The sequence below is a fragment of the Euleptes europaea genome, chromosome 8 (genome assembly GCF_029931775.1).
Source record: "Euleptes europaea isolate rEulEur1 chromosome 8, rEulEur1.hap1, whole genome shotgun sequence".
Lineage (NCBI taxonomy): Eukaryota > Metazoa > Chordata > Lepidosauria > Squamata > Sphaerodactylidae > Euleptes > Euleptes europaea.
Window position 1 is genome coordinate 89,952,875 of NC_079319.1, and position 17,265 is coordinate 89,970,139.

The following is a 17,265-nucleotide window of genomic DNA, read 5'->3' on the forward strand; positions in this document are numbered from 1 at the left end:
AGTACTTGAACATAGTTATTCTATCCCCTCTCAGTCTTTTCCTCTTCAGGCTAAACATACCCAGCTCCTTCAACCTTTCCTTATAGGACTTGGTCTCCAGACCCCTCACCATCTTTGTTGCCCTCTTCTGGACACATTCCAGCTTGTCTACATCCTTCTTAAATTGCATTTCCCAAAATGAAATTCAATATTCTAGGTGAGGTTAGGGCTGTCGATTCGGTTCGTCCCGAACTGAAAAACCGCCAAATTTCCCCCGATTCGGTGGTTTCCAGTTCGGATGGAACCGAACTCAAAAAAAGGTGGGAAAAGGAAGCACCGAATTCAGCGAGTTCAGGGCACTCACTGAATAAATTCGGCAGGTTTGGAGTTCCCGAACCTGCCTTTTCCCGCCTTTAAAGACCCCCCCCCCGCGCGCCTTCACGGGGCTTCCCTGAAGGGGGGGGCGAATTTTCCCCCGAACTCTGGATCTCGTGCCAAATTTTGCGGATCGGAAGCGGGGGAGTTCGGACTTCGGCACGTCCTGAATTTAAAAGGGCCGAATTTTGCCAAAGCCGAACTTTACTGAATTTTTTTTTCAACAGCCCTAGGTGAGGTCTAACCAGAGCAGAGTAAAGCGATACCATCACTCTGTGTGATCTGGACACTATACCTCTGTTGATGCAGCCAAAGATTGCATTTGCCTTTTTAGCTACCGCATCACACTGCTGACTCATGTTCAGTGTTTGGTCGAAGAGCATACTGTCCCAAAACATGGAAGTTCTATTGGTCATCATAGTTAAAGACCACTCATGGACATTTCCACCTCCATGAATCTGTCTAACTCCCTTTTAAAGTCTTCTAAACCAGTGGATTGCATCTCATAGTAGTTTATGAGGGAAGGGGAGTGGCATTGATTAACATGATATGAGATTTACCATAGAGTTTGAGGGAATTCCTAGAGGGTCATGACATCATTTCCATAGTGTGTAACATGGGACACAGAGCATTATAGGGAACCCCCACAGGGCAGAGCAGAAACTGGCCTGGTTAGGGAAATAGGAGGCATACAAAGGTATCCCACTCCCTGTAACACCCACACAAAGTATTTTGCCTTTGTGTTCATCAAGGTGGGCTGGAGTATGGCACTGTTATGTGTTATAAGAACATGGCCACATGTTCATGAAAATAGGAGCATTTTTGGAAAGATAATCATGTGAACTGTTCACAACAGACATGCAAAATATTTTTTTTTAAATGACAAGACTGGTACCTTAATTTCAAAGAAGGATAGAAGAAGGGATTTCAGCAGGAACAACCTTTCTCTTTTTTCCATGAAAAGCTACACCTTCCAAAAGTAGATTTTTGGGCAAATATCCAGGTCACAAACAGAAAGGGGAAGAAAAAAAAACTTCTACCCAGAAACAACAGGTAACCAAAAAGGTTGATGAAAAGCCTAATAATGTACTGGATAACAACAGGATACAAACAAAGAAATAATAGACAAAACTGTAATACATTTTAAATCATTAACAATATCCTTAAAACCAAGCTCATTATCTAGACACCATAGGACTAGGGTTCATTCTGACCTTGCTCACTAAGAGATTTGGATCAGATATAACAACTACCTGCAAAACAATACTGGATGGTCCTGTTATTCCAACAATGAAAGTGGGGTTGTATAGCTAATAAACTTCCCCTACTTCCAAATGTGTTTTTACAACTTGGTCAGATTTGTTACATTTTTATATATTTTTTATATTTTGAATGATTGCATTTTATGGTGTGTGTATTTTAAAATTTATACCACCTATTGGCCAACATGTGTTTGGTTTTAAGAATATTTTTAATTATTTAAAATGCATTAAAAGTTTTGTCTACTATTTTTTGTATGCATCCGATTGTTATTGTTGTCCATTGTTAGGTTTTTACCAAATATCCAGGTCTTCATGTCTCATAGAGACCTCAAACATAACTTCTTCCAGTCAGTAAGTGCCCTAAAACCGGATCCACATGACAGCCTTGGTTTTCTGATTATGATATGGATTTTGATTGCAGCAGTTCTCTGAAAAACAAATAGCTGTAATTTTATAAAAGGTGACTGGATAACATCTGAATATATGATATATCTGACTCTAGTCTGAAGGACTAAGATTAATGTATGAGCCTAATATCTCTTCAAACGTAAGAATGAATATAAGAAAAGGTAATATATAAGAACCCAGAACCTGAAGAATGATTTAGGAATAATTTTTTTCCATTAATGGAAAATATCTGTACTTGATTTCCTGGAGGGTTTTCCCCTCCATCTTTTTGTACTGATAAAAGACTCAAAATCAGCTAGTCAAACAATGTATTCTTTTTTTAAAAAGATGAATATACAGTATCAGTTTGATTTGCATGCTCAAAGAAAAATAATACAGAAGTATGACTGATCATTCATTTCCCACAAATGCTGGCGGTAAGTCTTTCTAACAATACAGCCGGCCTTAAATCTCAGGACTTAGGGATTTCTTGATTGAACCAGCCATTATAGATGTTTGATTTCATTTCTTGTTTGCTTTTCATTCTGTCGATCCTTGTAGATGGCTAAACAACTCTGGATTTATTACAGTGTAAAATGACATTAAGTGGACAAACGTGTGTTTGAAGAAGAATGGGGCTAATGGGTAAATACATACATCTTATTTCTATCACCCCACTCTACAAAATTTATGGATGGATTTGAGGGAATCATTCTGCTTTCAGCAGCGCTCTTCCTTGGTTCAAGGAAACCTCTTCTGAGGCAAGATGGTCTTCCGCCAACAGGAAACTCTTGCATCAACAGAAGACTCCTTGAGTGAGAGGAAAGCATTGTCATTACTGGAATAGATTTCCAAGATTTAATCCTTCTGTTATCACTTTATGTTATGAAGAACTACATGAAATTTGTTACCAGCTTGTAAGTAGGCTTCAAATTTCTCAAGTGCCTGTTGTTTTGACCTCCCATCCCCATTTATGTGTTACTCCTTCCTTGTGGAATCTTATTTTTACTACGTCTACTGCGTCTCCACCATTGCGACAGATATTTGCATAATGCAACTCCCTCTGTTCCCCCTTTGTACATCTTTCAATGTAGTGATTATCCGCCCTTCGTCTTGTCATTGGAGCCTCCTATGTCTAACACTGCTTTTTCTTTATTTTAGTCTCTGAGCACCATCTTTCAAGAAGCTTATCTGAGTTCTTCGTGCTACCATTACCAAGGAAGAATAAAGAGGAATATTATGGATTTTTTTATAAAAAAATATAGTATAAACATTTGTGGACTTCAGCCCTGTGAAGGCTTACCCTGCCTTGAAGCAGTAACATAACCAAGTTTACCTGGGTTTGGTTCCAGTAACTCCCTCTGTAACATACACCATAAAGCAAAAGAAGGCTTTAATGAAGACTTTTAAGAAAGGATATTAAAACACAGGCATATAGTTCAGTGGCAGTGAAATACACAAAAATAACAAAGCTGAATGACTAGCTGTCTTACTTACTGGAATTCTAACACAGTGCAGATGGTTCTTAAGGTAAAGAGTATCCAGAGCATAATGCAAATATCTACAAAGGGGTAGGAAGGAAAGGGTAAAAGGATAACGATTCTTCTCTCTAGCTACACTTAGAGAAAATTGCTGACCATAACCTCTTGACTCCTCAACCAATCACTGGGCTGTACCCATAGAATTTTCCAGGGTGAGAGTGAGTTCCCCATCCCCTACCAGATACACAGCTGAATCTTGTGAGCTAATTATCAGGCCTGAGAAGATGTCCTCGGCAAGTAACCACCAGTGTGGGAGTGGCTAACACCTGCAGAGAGTGAGGGAATGGTCAACTAAGCTGGATAATTACTTTAAGATGGTTTCTTTCTTGACAAAGAAACTTTGTCAGAAGCCTCTAGTGGGATGCAAACCATGTATATGATAAAGTAGGTTGTAGACCAAGAAAGTTTATATGAGAATGAAAGTATCATAATCACCACTGAACCTCAGATTCACCTTAGTTAGTTGACCCTCATCCAGCCTCCAGAATGATACCATGGTTGATGGCATCAAATTCAACTGATAGGTCCAGGAGAATCAACAGGTTTGCACTCCCCCTTATCTCTACCCCAGTAATGGTCATCATTAGGGTGACCAAGATAGTCTCTGTTTCAGAGATGGGCATGAAGTCACTTTAAAATGGATCTACATAACTAGTCTCAGCCAAGATAGCCTAGAGTACGATCCCTGTCAGCAGCTCAATCTCTGCTCAAGAAGGGGATATTTGTAGTTAGAGAAGTCATATGTGTTTAGGGAGAGCTTCTTTAAGAGTGATCTGACAACCACTTATTTTTATGTGGACTGTGGTGTCCCCACTATGCAAATGACACCCAGCTCTACTTTTCTTTTCCATTTAATTCTGAGTATTCTATTGATGTTGTGAACCAGTGCTTAGAGGCAGTAGTGGGCTGGATGAGGGTAAACAAGCTAAAATGTAATCCTGAAAAGACAAAGGTTCTCCAGGTTAGTAGAAAGGCAGACCAGGGAATCAAGAGATGGGGTTATTTGGGGTTATTTGGTGGTGGTGGTGCTGGTGATTTATGTCCCAGGTGATTTATGGTGACCCCATAGGGTATTCAAGGCAAGAGACATTCCGAAGAGGTTTGCCATTGCCTGTCCCTGAAATTCCTTGGTGGTCTCCCATCCTGATACTAACCAGGACTGACCGTGTTTAGCTTCCAAGATCCGACAAGATGGGACTAGCTACTACCAAATCACCAGCCCAAAGAATGTCCAGCTGGTCTCAACCAGGGCCAGGGCTTTCTTCCTCCTGGCCCCCGTCTGGTGGAAAAGTCTCTCCAATGAGACCAGGGCCCTGTGGGACCTTAAGGATCTCCACAGGGCCTGCAAGACAGAGCTATTCCACCAGGCCTATGGTTGAGACCAACTACAGTGTATTTCCATCAATGCTGGCTTCCCTACCCTGCCAGCCTCCCTGAATTTTTTTCCTATCTTATGGGTAGGGTTGCCAGCTCCAGCTTGGGAAATACCTGGATATTTTGGGGTGGAGACTGAGGAGGGCAGGGTTGGGGGGGGGGACTTCAATGCCATAGAGTCCAGTTGCCAAAGCGGCCATTTTCTCCAGGTTAACTGATCTCTATCGGCTGGAGATAAGGTGTAATAGCAGGCGATCTCCAGCTACCACCTGAAGGTTGGCAACCCTACTTATGGGGTGTTTAGCATATGGCAGATCCTGCTGTGGCCTATATGTCACACTTAAATGAGCCATCTGGAAATATGTTATTGCTTATTTATTGATTTTACAGGGCTGGTTTTAATCATTGTTTTAACAGTTTTATTGTGTTTTGTGGTACAATTTATATTTATGCGAATCACCCTGAGCCTGGCTTTGCTGGGGAGGGCTGGTTATAAGTTTAATAAAATGAATGAATGAATGAATGGCTGAGGTGGCTAGAAGTGCTTTTGTCCAGCTTCAGCTGGTGCATTAGCGACATCTGTTCCTAGGTCTGTCAGATCTAGCCACAGTGATCCATGCCTTAGTTTCAACTAGACTGTATTATTGACATGCACTTTACTTGGGGCAACCCTTGAAGAGTGTTTGGAAGCTGCACCTAGTGCAGAATGCTGTGGCTAGACGGCTAGTCAGGGCCAGCTATCAGGACTCAGGAGCATGTGACCCTGATATTGCACTGGCTACTGATCCGCTCCTGGGCTCAATTCATGGTGTTGGTTTTGTCCTTTAAAGCCCTACATGGCTTGGGACCAGGGTGTCTGAAGGACCGTGTTCACTCATATGTTCCTGCTCAGGAATTACGATCACAGGGAAAGACCCTTCTGACTGTCCCACCAATCAGAGAAGTTCGTCTGATGGGCATGCGGGAGAGGGCCTTTTCAGTGGCAGCCCCACAATTATGGAACAACCTCCCCACAGAGGTGCACCTGGCCTCTTCATTTTTGATCTTCAAGAGGCAGCTGAAGAAAGTTTTATTACTCCATTTTACTAGTTTGATTTTTATTTATTGGCGGTCCTAATTTATATTTTAAACTGTTGTCTTTCATGTGCTTTATAGCTGTTGTTTTCTTTATATTGTAAGCCTCCTGGAGTTTGACAAGGTAAAAAGCAACTAATAAATGTTTTGAATAAATAAATAAAATATATGTGGATGGAACCTTCTCATCTCTAAATTTACCACTCCCTAGAGCCAACCAGTTAAGAACCAAGATGGGCAAAGATTAAATATACAGGTGGCAGTCTGTACCTCTGGAACAGCTTTCAAGGATCAGAACCCCTGTGATGATTACTTTATGTTTGCTCCATTGGCATTATCACCAATTTTGACTTTGGCTCTCGATCATAAGCCTAACCACTTGAAAATAAATCCCAATGAAATCAGCAGGACTTCTGAGTCAACTTGGTTAGAATCAGATTAGCAGGCTTTTAAGGTACTTTTGATATTTGGTTTATCCTCTGGTGTGGGCAACCATCATGGGGTAAATATGACATCTATAGAGCTTATTTTCCACCTGAATTATTTGTTTCATAAATGCCCTGATGTGGCGTTAAGACATTTCCATGTGTCCTTTTTTATCACAGCAATACACAGTTTTCATGGCTGGATAGTTAATCTTCTTAGCAGAATTTTAATACCATTATTTTTTTAACAAGTAATCCATAGGGGTGCTTCTGTAGTATAGCCATGTTAATACCTAATTGACATATTGTATCATTTGGGCAGCAATTCTACAACCACTGACTCCAAAATAGCCCAACCAACACCAATGAAGGAGTTCATAGCTTTAAGGTTGGAGGAATCTGGGTTTCCTGGAGTCATTCTCTATTAAATGGTTTTTGGTATAAAACAGATCAATGGCTGTACAAATGAATAACAAAAGTCAACAAATATTTCTTGGCTTAGCTACTCTTCAAGCCATAATACATGTTTAAGATGCAGAGGTTGCCTGTGGAATTATGTAGTAGCCTACAGCACAAGGTTTTCAGAAGAGTTTATGCATTTCCTCAGCTCTTCCTTGTTTTTTCTTAAACCCACTCATGATAGAATTTTAAATAACTGAAGGCAATTTCCTGAAATCACTGTTTGGGAGGTGAGGTGAACGTAAGGGCATCAGACATCTAATAAGCTAGCAGGTATTTCCAATGTTTCTTCCACAATGTAATAATGGTAATTTATATCAGACAGAACGGTTTTTAATTGAAAATCTTTCAAGCTACTGTACTTGCGTTGGTTTGGATTAATGTTAGTAAATGCAGAGAGCTTAATTCTCAGTTTTCAGAGCATGCAATAACTTCATGTTGGATCAACATGCCATAGCGAAGCTTAAAGCATATTTGGCACATTTACATATTCATTTTACAATTGGTACCACACAGATACTGGAATGTGATATTGGGAAGACAAAGAGCAGGAAGACATGAAAACTTTGACAGTAATAAGTTGAGGTTCGGAAGATCTGTTTCTTTCTCCCCCTCTCCCATCTGTCTGAATCCACAGATAGCAGTTCAGGTGCAACCAGAACCCTGGAGATGCTAAGAGTCATAAACAAGTGTTCCTAAATCCCAGAATTAACCTAATATCATTTCATAGTTTTCATCCATATGTTCAGTTCTCAGAAGTTGACATACATTTTCCTTACAGACATTTTTTTGGCATGTTGGACCAAGACAGAAAGAAATGCAAGGAGTAAGAACATAAGAAATGCCCTGGTGGATCAGACCAAGGCCCATCAAGTCCAGCAATCTGTTCACTCAGTGGCCAACCAGGTGCCTCTAGGAAGCCACAGAAAAGATGACTGTAGCAGCACCATCCTGCCTGTGTTCCACAGCACCTAATATAATAGGCATGCTCCTCTGATACTAGAGAGAATAGGTATGCAGCATGACTAGTATCCATTTTAACTAATAGCCATGAATACCCCTATGCAACAGGATGCGTTGTGAACCGTAACTCTTCCTAAGAAAAGGTTGGCATTTAAACTGCACAAATATGCAAGTAAAATAAAATAATGGGACAATCTTTTAGTGTTCCACCTGATCTTAACAGTTATGGGGTTGCTTATACTACAGAAATCCTTTTCATTGGGTAAGGACACCATAGGGCCCAACAATTGAAGCCACTAGAACCTGGAAGGAGGGAGTGAAAATAGAGGACTAACATCTGGAACATTTCCTTCACCATCATCTCTATTTTCTCAGTTTGTTAGCATTCTGCCACAAACCACCAGATGCACCAGTATATGGTAGAGCTGCTTTCATTGTCTAAAACCACAGGAAAAAGAGAACTATGCATCTCAGCAACTTTGGGTGAAATTAAAAAGTGTAATTGTCACTTATATTATGAATTGATATAGCTAAAAAGCTGGTTATAAATACATTTTAAAAAATCTTGATCACACATTGTGCTATATTGGGCATTTTGTAAGTAGTGGTAATAATAGCATGGTATCTCCACCCTCCTCATGCCATGTTCACTCTGCACCAAGAAAATCCCCACTATACGTGCCTAACCTTTCATGGTAAACTGATGGTCTCCCATACTACATCTGAAAATCTCCAATGACAAAATTCTTTCCAGAACACTGACGACAAGATTACTCCATAGACCAGCAAAAATGGCAATACATGAAGATGTCTAGGGAGAAGGAGAGATTGGATACTGATAGTTAGTGAATGGCTAGGCATTTTGCAACACAGAGAGACCAAAAGTTGCATGGCAAGGTTGGAGCCAGTGTAGAGGAGGAGGAAAGGATTACAATACATTCCTGGGCATTGACCTTAACGCAGGCTCATTCAGTGGAGAGATGGGGCTAGATGGTGCCCATAGCCTAGGGTTGCCAACCTCTGTGTGGGGCCTGAAGATCTTCCAGAATTACAAGTGATCTCCAGGTGACAGAGATCAGTTTCTCTGAAAAAAATGACAGCTTTGGTGGGTGAACTCTATGACATTATACCCAACCGATGCCCCCCTCCCAAAACTCCTCCCCAGGCTCCACCCCTAAAAACTCCAGCATAGTGTAGTGGTTGAGAGCAGCGGACTCTAATCTGGAAAACCAGGTTTATTTATTTATTTAATTCATTTTATACCCCCTCCCTCCCCCGGCCAAGCTGGGATCAGGGCAGCTTACAACAAAATTCCATAAAAATAATATAATAAAATCAACATAAATTAAAATTTGTTAAAATCAATACATTCCGGCCCCATAACAAATCAATAATTAAATCAGCATCTGACACTCCTTTGGAATATAGAGCTACTGTTAAGCCTGGGAGCAGCCAGCATCCCCACAACACTAGACTGAAGTCAGTATAACATACGGTGGTGGAAGATAGGGAGGCCAGCATATATGGAAAAATAGTTTGATTCCCCACTCTTGTTTCTTAGGAATCATTCTGGGAATTAAAAAGAAAAACTTTTTTCTCTGAGTTGATTTTCAAGCCTAATTATGTACCCAAGCTCAAGAAATCAGAAAGAAACATTCAAGCCCAAAAGTTATACAATTAAAAGTTAAACAATTAAAAGGTTATGTCAGTGCACAATGTCTATATAAATTTATTACAAGTTAAAATCCAATAACACATATGACACATATACGGCCCTGCAAAAGCCTACCAAATAAATATACTCATATAACACAATTAGACATAGAATCATACAATCAAACTCAGACCATATGCCTTCTTCAGTGGTCTAAACAATCACCACTCCAGACTACAAAATATACAAATTTCTAAAAATATTTGTGACTATATGTGCGTTGTATTTTGAAAAGATGAATAAAAAGATATTAAAAAGTTAATTAAACAATTATCCTGTATGCATCAATTATATTAATAATTTTTTAAAACCATTATGACTTCACACTTACTGCAGAATCACAATTAATATATAAAACTGCAAAACTTCTTCCTCTGTTTAAGTCTTCCTTACAAATGAAAATTTAGCCTAAAAATCAGTATAGGGATTGTTACCAAGTGAATCAAAGTAAATACAAGATTAAAATGACAACTACAGTTTTACAGCAAATTCCTGACCTTCAAGGGCGAAAGCCCTTAGGAGGCCAGGAAGGGGCCGCACTGATGTTTGGGGGCCCCGCGCCGGCACCTGGGCCCTACGCTGGCATTAGTGGCCCCAGCGCCGGTGTGGAGACCAGGACACTGGTCTTCAGATGCTGCTGTGGCAGCACCACCCAGAATGCCAGCGGGGCCTTCTGCCAGTGTCCCACCAGCATAGAGGCCCATGCTGCCATTTGGGGGGCATTCTGACATCCTGGGAGGCATTCTCGGTGCATTCTGGGGGAGGAGCTGCTGTTAGGAAGCCTCCTGTCCCCTTTCAGCCTTGGATGCTGGCACTGAGAATGGCGTTGCTGCACCTGCTTTTTTGCTGGTGCAGCCTCACTATTCTCTATGGGGCTTTTCCCATCATTTTACACACAAAAAAGCCAGTTAAAGGCTTTTTGTGCTTTCAGAATGCAGGGAACTTCTTAGGAGGCGCCATGACGGCACCTCCTCCCTGCCATCCCTGCTCGCCAAAAGCTCAGGAATGGGCTGTTACCTACCATATATAAAACATCAACATCTCACAGTCACAAAGTAGTCTTAAAGTCTGGAGTAATTATCCAGTATTAAAGTCTATGGTACATTAAACCTCTTCTAAATACACAATCAGGGGGGTTACAGTTGATTTTCAAGCCTACATAAGTGGTAGAGAGCATGTTAAATATCTCTGGAATCTTTCACAAAATAATACTGGAGAAAATAAATATATTACTCCCTGGATGAAACAACCAATGACACTTTCTGAGAAGTGTGTACTGCGTTATCTGCTGTCAACCAGATCGGTGAATTGCGTGAGAGATGTGGCAACTTTTCTCTTTATAGTGTCAAGAAAAATAATAATTTTCATTCCCCCCTTTTTAAAAATTTGTGAAATGGTAGCTGAATAGCCAATATCTGTTAAATCTAGGGATAGGATAGGATAGGATAGGATAGGGAATCTTTGCTGGGGGGGAAACTTGTACATGGACATAATCAGGAGAGAAAAGCAAAGCACGGGGAAAATGGATTTATATAATCAAATAAATGGTACAATTCAGTTGCATGCATTCATATTTCTGAAAGTTCATTTCCAGGCTTCCCCTCTTACAGAAAGCTCTAAGCCCATAGCAGGTATATCTGGCTCGCAAACACATATGCCAAAGTTTGATTAATTTGTGGCTGTCATGAGCAAATCTTATTACAACAGACCAGTCATGACGTATTGTTCAATAACTCAAGGGTAACCTAATGCAAAGCTCTGCTATTCGTTCCAGGCCAGGAATGAGCTTTTGCAACCTAAATCAATGTGCTGTAGCAGTTTACCTTCCTCCTTATTAACTCAGTCATGCAGACCTAACCTGATGACTGGTAAATCAGCCAATGAAAGAAATGTGGAAGTAACAATACAAGGGGAAGGTGTTAATTTATAACTTCATCTAATCATGTTTAAGAAAATCTTCCTTTTCTTGCACAAGCTTCTTTCTCCTAGTGTTTAGAAATTTCTGTTTGAGATGTGTGATGTAACTGGCTGGAAAGCAGTGGAGCATTGCAGAGTGGAAGAATAAATGATATCTTCCCAACACAAATCTCTTATAGGATGCTGTAAGCTCTTAGGGGCTTCAGTGGGCCCATTTCCCCATCTCCTTTTATTTCATTCTCCCTTTAACTTAGGGTTGACAGCCTCCAGATGGTGGCTGGAGATCTCGTGGTATTACAATTCATCTCCAGGCGACAAAGATCAGTCCCCCTGGAGAAAATGGCTGCTTTGGCAATTGGACTCTATGGCATTGAAATCCCTCCCCTCTCCAAACCCTGACCTCCTCAGACTCCACCCCCAAAATATTCAGGTATCTCCTAGCCCTGAGTTGGTGATATTACTTTAACTGACTCTCAGCTGCTTTCAACATTTTGAGGTCAGCAAGCATGCTGAATCTTCACCAAGCTGTTGTGCACATGTGCACACACATGATATTTTCTGTATTTATTTCCTTTTACTTCCTCTCATAGACTCTCAAAAAATGCAGGCTATTCACACATGCCCATTATGCATTGCATTCATACTCATCAAGTCTAAAATAGTTGGTCACCATATTGGGCTGGTTTCGGTTATATGCTTGGTCACTGCACTACTTGTGGTAAGAAATGAGAGTGCACATTGCCTCCAGGCACATCTAGTATATTTCTCTTACCCCTCATGACAAAACATTTAAAATGGGAGAATGCATGGTTTGGATCCTGCGAAAATTGCCAATGACAGAAATATATTCAGTGATTTCCCCCTCCCAATACATACTTAAAATACCCTCCTTATGCTGTTCCTAGGGGTCCACCTGGACAGCATTTGGGGCCACAGTGGGGGAGGGGAGAGAGATATTCCCCCCCCCCACTTATGATGATCTCTTCAGTCAGAGGACATTTTAACATAAGTGAATATAGAGTTGCCCGGTCCATGCCCAGGGTGGAGGATCCCCTGGTTTTGGTATTTGGTCAGCCCAAAACCCAAATATTGCCAAAACTGCTAATTTCGGGTTTATTTTCAGTTCAGGTATATCAATATGCACAAGCCTACTTCTGACCATTTGGTCTGCAAGCATAAATAAAGTGAGTGACTGGAACTGAAGCATAGTGTAACATGTCACATTAAGCAGTGCAAAAATTACATAAATACATACAGCAAGCTCTATACAGCAGTATAGATCACAGCCCCATATCATTTATCCAAGTAAGTTTGTAAACCAATTTGTACTGTGCAACCTTATTACTTGTGCAAAAAGGCCCTCTTGAATAATTCAGTTTTGCATTGTTTTTGAAAAACCAGGAGAGTGGGAATCTTTCTGACTTCTTTGGGCAGGCCATTCCATAAGGTGGGAGCCATGACAGAGAAGGCACATGCATTGGCAGTTGCTGATTTTGCCCATTTGCAGGTTGGCACCTGCAGAAGATCTTGCTCCAATGAGTGAAGCTGTCGTGGTGGTGCATAGGGGGAGAGGCAGTCCCACAAACAAAAGGGACCAAAGCCATGACAGGCTTTGTATGTGATAGGCAATACCTTAATTGAGCCCGACAACAAATCAGCAGCCAAAATCTCTGCAATCATAACAAATGCCCTACAAGAGTATGGAAACCTACCCATGGCTGCATATATATCGTCAACTTGCTTACATCAATATAGGACATTTTTCTTTCCCTAGATTTAACAGCCATTGGCTTTTCATCTATTATTTGATACTCTTAAAAAGGGGGGGGGAGAGGAAAATAATATTTTTTCTTGACATTATAGAGAGAAAAGTTGCCACATCTCTCATGCAATTCACTGATCTACTTGACAGCAGATAACACAGTATCCACTTTTCAGAAAGTGTCATCAGCTGTTTTATCCAGGGAGTAATATATTTATTTTGTGCAGCATTATTTTGTGAACTTGCTAAAACAATATGGGCTAGGGAGTCTGCTTGATCTGGACAAAATGGCAGTTTGCATTCTTCTGCAGTAATGTTATTGTATCTTCCTTGTGTCCTGGCTGAGCCTGTCAATAAGAAAGCTTAATTAAAATTATGGATTTCTAACCAGCGGAAATAGTCTGGATATGGGACATTTAATTTCTGAGTTCCAGATATGTCAGCCAAATTTTTTTCTTGCTCCATGATACCGATATGGTGTATATCCAGGGCATGATGGCAAGATTCCAGAATGGCTACACTTCCACATAACACAGCCCACATGATCAGAAGAAGTGATATATTTCACTGGAAATGTTCACTACCCCTCTGTGTATAAGGAGATAGTGTGCAAAATATCTGTTAAAACGTTAAGATTGCACAAATGAAACTCCCATGTTTAATCTGCTCAGGGCAGGTTATTAAATTTCTATTCCACTGGTTAGTAGCCTTCCTAATTTTCCAAGTAAAATAGTCAATGGAATCAGAAAGGCTATTTCAACTAAAAATACGAGACAGGATAGACACAAGATCATAGGAATGATCAGTGTTTCAGCTAGAGTTTAGAAGTAATGGTAGATACAGAGTTTTGCATCCCCTCATTGAGGATGAACAAGCCCCTTGTTGCTACAGCCAGCCAGCTGAAGGGCAGAGCTAGATGATATCTTGAGATATGTGATTTTCATACACACGGAATGCTTACCAGGAAGAACTGGTGGGTTATAGGGCGGCCAAGTGCCCCTACTTTTGGGATATGTTGCTTTTTGAAGAATGGTTGAGGACAAAAATAAAAATTACTCAGGCAGGGTACTTTTGCCAGATAGAATTCTTACCGTGCATTCCTGAGGTGGGGCAAATCCCTTTAGGAGGTGGCGTGACCTTGCCGCCAGCATAAGTGCATCCAATCATGGAACAAGACGCACATACGCCGGCGGCTAGAGCAGTTCCGTTGGTGCCCGAGTGTCACAGAGCTGTGCCTCGCCCCTCTGCTGGCGAAGTGTCCCCATGGCACAGGCCAGGGCAGAGACTTGTGGTGCCGGCAAGGGGGGGTGTTCCTGGGGTGGGCCAGGGGGAGGAGCCTCATTACACCGGCGCCGAGAACAGTGTTGCTGCGCCTGCTTTTTAGCAGGCGCAGCCTCTTTGTTCTCTATGGGGCGAATGGCCCCGTTTAACAAACAAACAACAACAAAAAGCCGTGAAAAGGCTTTTTTTGTTTTTTGGCATAAGGCAAACGGCTTTAAGAGGCGGCTCGCCTGCGCCTTCTCCATGGCATTCCCGTACGCTGAATCTCCGGAATGCACGGTTAGGCAGTAGAATAGTTATGTACCCTCCTTGCCTGCAAAATATCCTTCTCCCCCGCCCCCAAAGCCCAATGGTATTCTGCAGAGTGTAGTAAAAACCCTCTTTTTCTGTAGGTACAGAGAATGACAAAGTACACTTCTGTTTTAATGTACAGTCAGTTTGTAAACTTTTATCTGTTCTTGTGCAAACACATTCTTGGGACTATAGGCAAGTCAGTTGATGTATTATTTTCTCTGTTGTTGAGATAAAAAAATAAAATGAAGAAGTCTAGCATGGCCAGTTACCTGGTTTTCTTTTTAACATTCTCTATAAATGTTTACATGATTTGCTGGGATTTTAAAGATTGCTTGAAAAATAATAATCATAATCATAATCAAAATAATATAAGATCTATATAGATATAAGATCTATATAATATAAGGTCTATTCCTATGAACTTTCCACATACTGATATGATCTTTCTCCACCATGTCCTTTCTCCAGTAACCCATTGCACCCTCCACAGATCATCTGCTGAGGTGTAGGAGAGTCTCATAAATAAAATGCACCATAACCAAACATATGGCAGGCTGTAGTAAGGAACAGACATTGGCTGAAATTTCCAACCTCACTCTTGACTGAGGAGAAACTTTTTAGGATCCAACCGAGTCATATTTTTTTAATGGAAGCATTTTTACTTTACCTTTCACTCAGTGTGAGTTACAGCAGATTACAATGTTACATAAAAGCATACATTCACTAAACAATTAAATTTAAATAAACAGCTCTGAAACATGTTCAGTTGTCATCTGATATGTTTATCTGACCTACTGCTGACTTGAGAAATCAATAATTTCTAAATACTTCTGCCTTGGGAGGGTGGCAAAATGCTAACAATGTGCAATTTTCCCTCAAATTCTGGGGATGTTCCACAGTACTGGTATCATAGCACAAGATCATAGAATAGAATCATAGAGTTGGAAGGGACCACCAGGGCCATCAAGTCCAACCCCCTGCACAATGCAGGAAATTCACAACTACCTCCCCCCTCCACACCCCTAGTGACCAGAAGATGGCCAAGATGCCCTCCCTCTCCTCGTCTGCCTAAGGTCAGAGAATCAGCATTGCTGACAGATAGCCATCTAACCTCTTCTTAAAAACCTCCAGGGAAGGAGAATTCCCTCATCCATTTCACCATCACTGGTTTAACCCTTTCCTGTTCTAAATTCATTTCTATCAATAATTTATAAATCCTTCCTATCAATCCTTTATTCCCCCTAGTTAATATAATTTCAAATTTGGATTCAGTCTGGTTAAACCCCATCCTATTATCCTTATTAAATATATTCCTTAATTTATAATACATGAACCAATCTTTAATTTGAAGCTCTTCTCTAGTTTTCAACATCCAGATCCCATTGTTATATTCTATCATTTCTCTATATATATTACTATCCAGATTTAAATGCACTCCCCTTTTCATAAAAGCTTCTATAGGATTAATCCAACCGGGAGTTTTACTTTCCAAAAATCCTTTATATTTCTTCCATGTTTGTAATAAACTAAACCTAATAATATGGGAATTGAATTCTTTATTTACTTTCTCCTTTTCATACCACAGGTATGCGTGCCACCCAAATCGTAAGTTAAATCTCTCTAATTCCAATAATTTCGGATTCTCTAATAGAATCCAATTTTTTTTCCAGGTGAGACAAGATGCCTGATAATACATTCTCATGTCTGGTAATCCCAACCCTCCTGTTTCTTTCAATTCCACTAAATTATTATATGCTATCCTATGTCTTTCTTTACCCCAGAGAAAATTTAGAATATCTTTCTTCCAATTTTTAGATATCCATGCACTTTTCAGTATTGGTAGATTTTTGAAACAAAAAAAGCATCTTAGGTAATAGCATCATTTTAATTACTGAAATTCGTCCCCACAATGGTAATGGTATTTTTTCCCAACTTTTTAAATCTTTTACTATTTATTGCCATTGATTTACATAATTGTTTTGGAACAAATTAAGATTATTAGGTGATATCCATATACCTAAGTATTTAATTTCATGTTCAATACTAATTCCTGTCTTTTTAATCAATAGTTGTTGTTGTGAAAGAGTCATATTTTTAACTAATATCTTAGTTTTATTTTTTTATTAATTTTAAAACTGAAAGCTGTCCATAAACCTCCATAATTTTATTCCATCTATTCCATTTAACGCTCTTACAGATCAATGGGATATGTTTGATGTCTGGAGACTGGGGAATGGTAACAAGAAGGGATACACTTATTTTTCTGCAAGACATCTTACAAATTCCAGGATAGATATGCTATGGCTTTCGAAAGGGTTGGTAAACAGATCAGAGAATCCAGAGATTCTGCCTAAGGTGTTGTCAGATCATAATGCGGTAACAGTAAAAATTAAAATAGGGGATAGAAAATATAAACCTTGGATAGTAAATGAATTTTTATTAAAAATAGTAAAATAGT